This window comes from Sturnira hondurensis, unplaced genomic scaffold, assembly GCF_014824575.4.
Source record: "Sturnira hondurensis isolate 20B ecotype Veracruz unplaced genomic scaffold, ASM1482457v3 Scaffold0019428, whole genome shotgun sequence".
Classification (NCBI taxonomy): Eukaryota; Metazoa; Chordata; class Mammalia; order Chiroptera; family Phyllostomidae; genus Sturnira; species Sturnira hondurensis.
This window is the reverse complement of record NW_028092059.1, coordinates 6,773,864-6,783,837: the sequence shown is the minus strand read 5'-3', so window position 1 is coordinate 6,783,837 and position 9,974 is coordinate 6,773,864.

Sequence of the window (9,974 nt, the reverse complement as noted above, 5' to 3'; positions counted from 1 at the left end):
AAGATGAGCGCATTCAACAAATTTCAGATATCAGTACTTGAAACATTAGGTTAACAGATAGTATCTTATAACTTGCAGTTTATGCTTCTGTGTCTTTTGCCTAAAGTGTTTTCTATCTCAGGGGTACAAATATTTATTCTATTGTAGTTTGTTAAGAAGTTTTACAAATTAAGTTTACCTTTAGATCTGTGATCAATTTAATCTTTCTACATGCTGTGACTTAAGAGATATGATTATTTATTTCATACAGATTTCTATATCTCTTCACTGCCACAGTGTATGACATAAATATTTCTATATGTAACTCTATCTATATTAAGCTAAACAGTTCATCCTGATGTCTCCAACTCCAATCCATCACCACAAGGGCTATTCCATTCTAGTTATTGATAGAGAAATTTAACTTTGATTCTCAACATGCAAGAAAAAGAGAAGGAAGATACACATATTTTAATGTAACAGCTAATATATGTTTTCTTCATGCAGAGAAGTACGAAGATGAAAATAAGACCTGGGCTATAATTTATCTGCTCAGATAAATCTGTTGATATTTTTGTAACATGAAATAAAATATTTATTAAGCTAGAAAATATAAAAAGGTAAAAAAAAAGGTACAAAATTTTCCTTAGCTCCCACCCCAGCGCCTGGGCTTTCTCCAAAGTGCAACTGGTTGATGGTTTCCTATGTATTTGACAGTGGGGAGAGCAGTGCTTGTGCCAACACCTCTCTCTCTGTTTCCTGATATTTGTGTCATTGTTTTATAGCAACAGGGTCACACTTGGTATACCATGCCACGCTTTGCTTTCTTCACTTACACTATGAAATATTTCCATTTATCTCGTTCTTTTTAAAAGTTAAATGGCTTTATACAATTTTATTGTTATTATCCTGTAATTTCTTTAATTCCTGTTGCAGGACTCTGACTGTATCCAGTTTTTTGTCTTTTACAAACAATGATAAAGTGAACACCCATATACGTGAAGATACAGTCACATCACACACACACAAAATCACACACACACATTTATATAAACTTTTCATGCATGTCTGGGGAAATTCTTAGCAGTAAACTCACATGGGTGTGTGCAGTAAAATTATTGGCTCAAAAATCATGTGTGTTTTATATTTTAATAGGTCAAGTCACAAGTTCCTATAGTAAAATTGTACAAAATTATTATCTCATCTACAATGTTTGAGAACCCATATTTCCCAAAACTTGAACAGTACAAAATAACCTCAAACCTTTCATTTTTGTCTTTCGGAAAAGTAAAACATGGTCTTTCATCAATATTCAATTTACATTTTTATTGATGAATGAGACAAGCATTTTTGTATGCTAACTGGTTATTTTTATGTCTTTCTACAAATTTCCCTTTTACAACCTGTGTTTACCTTTTCTACTGTGTTATAAGGAATGTTTCTACTGGGCTGATTTGAGTAAGCTATTTATAAATACAAAAATATAGACCTTTATTGCTTATAAACATATCATATATTTTTCTTTGCTCTTTTGAGATTGTTAGTGTTTTTATATAGAGGTTTAAAATTTTTATGTTATATGCCATCTTGGAAAAATATTTGTCTAATTATATTACCATATACCTTCCAAAGAGCATCTTTATTTTTTTTTAAATTTAAAGCTATAGCTCACTTGTACTTAAAGCATCTGCTTCTATTCAGAAGTGACTTTCATCAGAAAAGAGGGAGGAAGAGAGAGCAGCCTTTTCTGCCTGGATGGCACGCGGGGACCAAGCATTTGGGTGGCTTTCCATGGTTAGATGAAGCATTGTGTATTTCCCTACCTCTCCTCATTTCCCAATTAACTTGAGGTAAAAGACGCCTGAAATAGACATTAAAAGAGAGAAAGGGCATTCTTTTGTTTTCAAATTTTAAACTTATTGCATTATAATACTAAATATGCCTTAAAATTCTTGACTCTAAACTCTTGACACTTCTTATTTTGTGTGTACGTGTTTAAAATATAGGTTACTTGCTGTACGGTTTTTCTCCATTTCAACCAGCTTTAGTTTGAGGCATTTTTATTCCTATGACATTTTCATCTTTGCCCTTTGAAGAGGTTTGAGGAAACTGCAGAGAGCAGGTTTATGTTAGAAAATCTTTGGTAAATAAATAATGGAAGTGTATAACAAGATTCCCAGAATTTATCTACTTCCTCTTAGCCATAGTTGTAATGCAAGATTACCAAAGTTTTCTGAGATTTTAATAGAACTTTAGAGGCTACTGAAGTAAGATTTTTAACCAGATGATTGCATGAAGGGAAGATCACTGTTTTTCACAAGATAGCAAAGAAATCCACTGAGTCTCATAATTGCTTTCCAGCTGGCCAACTCTCGGCATGCACTTGTACCACAGGCTTTTTGGGAACTCCTTAGGGCCTTGGCAGTGCTTCTGGTCCTTTCCTCGTGAGCTGCCTTGCTGGCATGATTTTCTGTGTCATAAAGCACCCATGGTTGTTTGGCCAGGCACACTACCAGCTTGAGGCCCAGGGATGGGCTTTACACACACATCTTTAGACAGAAGAGTCAATCTGTAGTTTGAACTTCCTAGTGGTCTTCAAACTCTGCAGTTTGCCTAAGGTGAGCTGTCAAATGAACATCTTCAGAGAGAAGCTAAGTTTAGTAGTTTGACTCTTCTAAATCTTCAGAACTCAATGGACTAGAAACTGCAGACAATTTTGCATATGACCCAGCTTCAGGGTGACTTGAAAATGGTTGTGATTTCCGTAGCCCTCAGTGCCTCCTTCAGCACTGACTGAGCATAATTTCCCAATAAGCAAAGTATCCTTTTGGCTCCTTTCCATGTCCTTTTTAAATGAATCCCCTATGACCTCTGGTGTCCTCAGGCGTGACTGGACCAAGTTCCTACTCAGATGTATAGTTTCCTGTGCTTAGGCCCCTGAGAAATTATTATCAAAGTCTGTCTGTCTGTCTGTCTGTCTGTCTGTCTTTTAAGTTGGTTTGCTGCTGAAATCTTCCTCTTTCTCATCTGGCTTTGCATTCCATTCACTGTGCTCTTTTCCTTACAGTTAAAAAAGAGTAGAGAATAGGCTGATGACTCTAGCTTGCTCCATAATTGGCTCCTTTTCAACATTTGTGTTGACTCAGCAGGACAGGAGGAAGCAGCATGGAGTGCACAGTGGGATCCACTGTGGTCACCCCATGAACCCGGAAGGGGCAAGATCTAGTTCACTGGAAGGTCAGCTCCATGAAAACAAGTTTTTTTCCGCTTAGTTCCCTGCTCTGTCCTCTGCACCTGGAACAAGGCTTTGCTCATGTCAGTGGCAAATACTTGAATGAGTGAGTAAATGAATGATTTGTTTGTTCTTCCTTGCCTACCAAACAGCCAGGCCTCCCTACTCCCCACCATCACACAACTCCCAGGGCTATTCTTCTTATCCAGAACCTGGAGAGCTGCTGGTGTCTGGGTGTTTTACAAGGTTTTCGTGCCAGTGTAGTGCAGCAGTTAATAGTGCCCTCCTCGTAGTTTTATTTGGATGATGCATCTGTTAATGCATCATGCTTTGAACAATGCCTGCTACACAACAAGTCCTCAGTATTATCTTTTAAAATTATTATTATTATTAATTTAGCGTTTATATTTATTAAGGTTTTTCTGTTTAGAGCAAAATTGAGGCAAAGGTACAGAGATTGCCCATATGTCCCCTGTCCCTAAACGTGTGCAGCCTCCTTCTTTAACAACATCTGCCACCAGAGTGGTGCACTCGTCACGGCTGCTGAGTGTGCATTGACACATCGTAGTCACCCAAAGGCCAAAGTTGTATTACAGTTCACTCTTGATATTACTAATTATTATTTTTAACAAGTTCATTGGTAACAAAAATTCCATTCAGAATTATTGCTTGAATATTTTTATTGTCATGTGAGGACATTTTTTATTGCTGTTAAAGAGAGAGAGAGAGAGAGAGAGAGAAACACCCACGTGAGACAGAAACATCAACTGGTTGCCTATTCGTGCACACCCCAACTGGGATCAACACTCCACCTAAGCATGTGCCCTGACCAGGAATTGAACCCCGTGACGCTTTGGTCTATGGGGTGATGTACCAACCAACTAAGCCACACTGGATAAGACCTGAATATTTTTAATACCAATAATAGGAAATATCTAGTTTTATATTGATAGATCTCTGAATGAGGGAAAACTAGAAATGATAACCTTTTGTTACCTATTGTAGTATAACAAGTCTCATAACAATGTCTTTAAATAACCACAATCATGTATTATCTCTCACAGCTTCTGTGGGTTATGCTGTGGCTTGGTTGGTTGGTTCTCCCTCAGGGTCCCACAGAGATTGAAGTTAGGTGATGCTTAATATTTAGCTGGTGCTGTTGGCCAGAACATCCATCCACCTGTGGCCTCTCCAAATGGCTTGGACTTCCAGATAACATGGTGGCTGAGTTCCAAGGGCTGTGTTAAGACAGAAAAAGAGGAAGAGGAAGAGAACTAGAGGGAGGCAGGGTATATATTGCTCTTTAATATTTAACCTTGGATGTCATGTAGTACCATTTCTACCACATTTTATTGGTCAAAGGATTTAGTAAGATCCCTTCAAGTTTGAAAGGAGGAAACAAAGAGCCCACATCTTGTTGGAGGAATGCTAATATTTTATTACATGAAAAGCATGTAGAATGGCATATAAATATATATTGCTATGACTACTTTCAGGCAATGCAGTACAATCAGCCTGTCTCCTGCTGCAGCACGCAGGCACACACACGCAGACACACAAGTGCACCCACAAGTCCTGATTAAGGTGAGGTTGGGCCTAACTGGGGCTCATCAGTGTAGATTTCAATGAATGAAAAATTACAGAGGCTCATCTGAAATGTTTAGCTCTGGAGATGAGAACTGCTACGTGCAACCACTTACAAAGCATTCATTGAAATGTTGTCTGACACCCATTTGAAGGGTGTTTAAAGACAAGGGAGTCTAGGAGTCAAAATTGAAAGTGCAAATTGCAAATTCTTCCCTTTTACAGTGATAGGGCTATAAATACCAAGGGACTGTTTCTGTTAAACAACAAATGGAAATGCTCCAGAATCAATGAGAGGTGTTAGCACCAGGGGAAAACGGCATCTTAAACCATACACTAACAATTAAACAGACACTTTTGACACTAGATCTGAGACACTCCTGAAAGTATTTTACTTTTCATGGCATGATTCACAAACCCACAGCAGGTGACGAGCTGATTTGGGGGATCATCAGGTCAGCTTTCTCAGCACTCTCCCCAAACATAATTCAATATGTTTTATTCAAGACGGTTTCATGTTTTTTGAGAAAAGGTAATTGATGAAGATGGGTGAGTTTCCAGAAACGTATGCCACGGCCTCAAGAAGCCAAGGAACTGACTGACCTGCTTAATAACGATGAATATTAACACAATCAGGAAAAAGTGACTTATCTATAAGAACCCAAGGACATTCAGTACAGTCCCCGTGAGTCATGAGAAATCTCTGTCTAGGAGAACGTGAAGCCTTAGGGATCGCTGAACTCGCCATATGTTGTGCTTAGTCAATCAGGGGGAACTATTTTTCCTGTGGTCACAGTAACTGGGCTGTTTTTATAAGACAGCTAAGCTGCTAAACAAATAACCTAATGGGGACAGTAAAAACTTCAGAATTTTAAGAATTCTATTTCTCTAAAATGTTCTAAGTGCTTTAAGCCTGGCAGAATTGGGAGTATTAGATTAAGACTCAGAGCATCGCTCGGCCATCACTAGATTGTGAAATGGGTTGCTGGAGATCCAACACCAGAGGAGACATTGCTCACCGCTTCCAGGAGGCAGTGCTAAAAATCCCTAGCAGAGCAGTGGACGGTGAGGACAGCCAGTCCAGCAGAGGCTCCTGTGGGAAGCAGGCTGAGAATGCAGCCCGTGGTGTCAGGGAGCAATGTATAAATTCTGATATACTCACCTATTGGCTGCACAATTTTGGTGGGTTGCTAGACTTCTCTGAGCTTCAGTTTCAACATCAATACAATGAGGATGATGGCACCTACCACATGAAGTTAGGACCTAGCAGTGTCAGCCCCAAGTAAGTGGCAGCAGTTACTGTTATTGGGAGTCTCTGTTTCTCCTCACCACTCCATCTAGTTACCTAGAAGGAATCTAAAGACTTACAGTGAGGGCTACAGCCAATTACATAATCCTACAGAGTAACCCTGCCAGGAGTCTGAGGTTGGGGCCCAGGAAATATAGATCCTTGTGTAAGCACTGCCAGGCACGCAAATAAACCGAACCACCGGCACTCCTTTAGGGGGCTGCTCGTGCCCCAACCTATGAAGAACTAGCACCCAGACTTGTCTCTGAGATTTGAAAAGGACAAGAGCGGGTCCTGGTGCATAGCTCTGTGTTCTTGACTTCCGCGGCCCATTGTGCTCACTGTTAGGCTCACGAGTGTGCTCTGTGACTTAGCAGTACCTTTGTCAGAAAACTGGACCGGAGCCTGTGAGATCTGAGGGTGGACGAGGAGAGGGCAGCGCTAGGCGCTCCTCATGCCGTCCAGATGAGGGGAAGGGAGAGGCAAGTCCTAGACCCCTATCCGCTCTTCTCCGTACTCTCCTTTTTGCCATTTAACTGTAGCTCTGCCTTGTTCGGGGAAGGTTCCGGTGAGAGGGAACACACCAGAGATTCTTTCCATGTCCATAGTCTGGGAGATAAGAGAAACATTACCAACCCTAAGTTACAGCTTTGATCTTTGTGCTCTGTGCAGCCTTCTAAAGCTCGAAATCTCCCAGTTTTAGCCATTAAGAGTAAAAACCAACTTGTTGCTTGAATAGCTGCCAGGATTCCTGGTTGTTCTCTTTGTTTTTTTTGATGTTTATGCTTCCTACTTTTATGATGGCTCAGGAGATTTCCCATGTTGTTTTGCTTTCAAATTATCCAGAATTACGTGACTTTGCCAGGAAACTCATTAAAGGTATTCAAAATAGGCAAATTGCTAACTGAGCATAACCATCACGACGCCAAGTGTTCATACGTCTCGAGGAACGCAGTTCCTAAGAGTCCAGCTGTTACTACTGACTCAAAGCATTGGCTACTTTTTCCACAGCCTTCCTGTGTGTCCTGGTGCTACTGACCTTCTTGTCTGGCATTCTTCTGCAAGACTGGAAAAGAATGAGACGATTCTCATACTTCTGTCCTTAGATAGGGAATAGGGGATTTTCATGTTGGGAGGTTCCTGGAAAAAGACTGAGAAACCACCTTTCTAATGAGATGATCTTCGAATGACTCAAAACAAGCGGTGAAATGATGTAATAGCATGGTGAAAACCAAGGTGAAACAGAGCTTAGGAATGCTGCATCTTTTCCTTGTCCTTCTGAACAATGTTTTCTCTCTGGGCCACCCAACTCTTCCATGTGTTAAGCATTACACTCACATATATTTGTAAGATTACATTGCACCACCCTTAGCTCCTCATGCAAATGCTTATTCCACAGCCTTATGGCTAAACGTTCTAATAGAGAACTTCTGAACACTTACTGTTTTTACCACATCTCAGTAGCCTTTAATGTAGATGAGCTCCTTTATTTCCTAGCAATTTATGTGCTACAACAATCTCTTGTATCAACCAGAATTCACTGAGCATAGTGTTCAAGAACACAGGCCTGGACTCCAAATCTGTGTTAAAATTCATATTTTATCTTTCAAGAGCTGTGTGGCCTTAAGCAACAGGTGAAACATTCTTTATGGGTTAAAAGGGAATAATTATGGTATAACTCATCAGATTTTGAAGTAGTTCAATAAGGTCACATATAAAAACGTGTAGCTCAAACAGGTGTTTGGTAAATGATGTTTCTAGTATGGATCACTTTCCTTTTTATGATATAGCTTAACAGTGGATAAAATGTTTGCCGGTGTTTTACCTTGATATTGTTTATCAGTCTTGAGAGCAGGGAAATATTTCCCATAGTATTTGGGAACTGGGTGATCCCAGCTCCAGAGGGTGAGAGGTTTCATGTCTCTTTCTCCTTTGCATGTCTGATTCCGCTGCAGTGCCAGGCACTGAGTACAGGCTACATAAATGCTTGTTGGATTAATGAGCAAATGAGCAAATTATAGAGGGTCAAAAATATGAGTGGACTATGACATTAGACATAAAATAATGGAAAATTAGAGATGGTGGTTTTACTACACGTGACCAAGCTCTACTCCAAAGTAATCACCCTTTTGGAGAATTTTATACAACAGAATATTTTTTAGTCTAACCCTTACTACTTTCAATAATTTAAAGTACTTATGTATATAATGTTAGAGGAAATACTTTCTTCTAGTAAATTAATATTCATTCACTTCTCAGCTGAGTTATGCTTTGCAATATTCTTTGTTGAGAAAATTCTAAATGTTCAGCTTTTACTGATATTTTGATCTGTACTATAGCAACATCTATATTATCCTGAAATAGACAAATGATCATGAACAGAAGCTTTTTAATATTCTGAAAATATGAAATACTAGTTCTAGGTCAAGACAACAAAGACATATTTTACTATTTTATTTCTACATGTATTTCTAAATTCTCTTTTCTGCCTTGTAGAAGTGAGTTTCCCAGGACTAAAAATTATTATTTTCTATTATGAGTCAGACTCATTACCTCTGTTAGTAAAATTTTTTAATTATGAAGTCTGTTTGACATGGTTTAAACTTTCAAAGCTGATGGAGGAACATTGTGGCATGTCAGTTACAGTCACACAGACAATTGTTCTGTGAGAAACAATCTTAGATAAGCAAAACCCAGCCATCCAATGGTGTGATAGGTCATGGACACATCTCACTTCCTTTTCTTGTAGAGGGCCACAAAAGAAGGTCCTTAATACAATGAAAAATAGCATTTTTTTTTCAAATCATAAGAACAGTAAGTAATTGAGGCTTGAAAATTAGAGGGCACATGGAAATTTTTGCTTTATTTTTTCTATGCTTCAGCTGCGAAGTGCTGGGAAATTTAAGGTGTGTTCTAGACAGTTTTAAGTGGTGTGTAAATGAGACTGAGAAGAGATCTTGTTTATTGAGCACCTGCTATGTGTTAGATGGTGCAGCCGGACACTTTTCCATCTACTCCATTGGAGCCTCCTGAGGTCGTCATGCAATTTATCATAAGAGCCTACAGACAGGGACCAAGTTTTACTGCACTTTGTACTGCCACATATAACTTAACACATCTGTGGTAACAGTATTTGTGTACTAACTGTTTGTATCTCTAGAATCTTAGTACCAAACCAAAAGAGAAAATACACGGCCACGGATTTCCTTCAAGTTCAATTAACAGGGAGAGGAATAAGAGTGGATCCTTTCAATGATCCACTGACCCTGGTTTTTCAGTAGAAGTTGAAATAAGCGATGCCATAGACAGACTTTTGTAAATTGTTTCCTTTTAACTTCTGCTAAAAGATAAATAAGTCCATGAGAATTACAGAGGAAAACTTGTTATTCAGTTAATTGTTGTATGTCTCCAAATAACAATACCTAACATTTATTACCTACTTATTTACCAAGCATGTTTCAAGTGCTTTACAAGAATTAGCTTGTTTAATCTCAGAAGGACTTTATCAGAAAGGTCCCATTATTATTTTTATTTTATAGTCCAGGAAACTAAAGCAGAGAGGTGCCCAAGTTTGCTCACAGTTACATAGTTAGGAAGAGGTGGAGCTTGGATTCAACCCCAACGAGTCCGGCTTCCAGCTCCCTGCTCAGCCCTTCCGGCACCATACTGGCTGTCCGTGTGACCACTAGGTGTTAGCACGTTTGTCTCCCACCGCTGAAGAGGAATCTCTGGGCTGCTCTTCGTTTAGCCCTACCTCTTAGAACTCCAACGGCTCCTTAGAATATCAGTGCCGCTTACCTCTTTAAGGCTATCATGATGTTAAGCATTGCAAGATTTCCTTCACTCTGAGCACTGAATACCTCTTATTTTACCCTTGTTCTCTGACAAAAA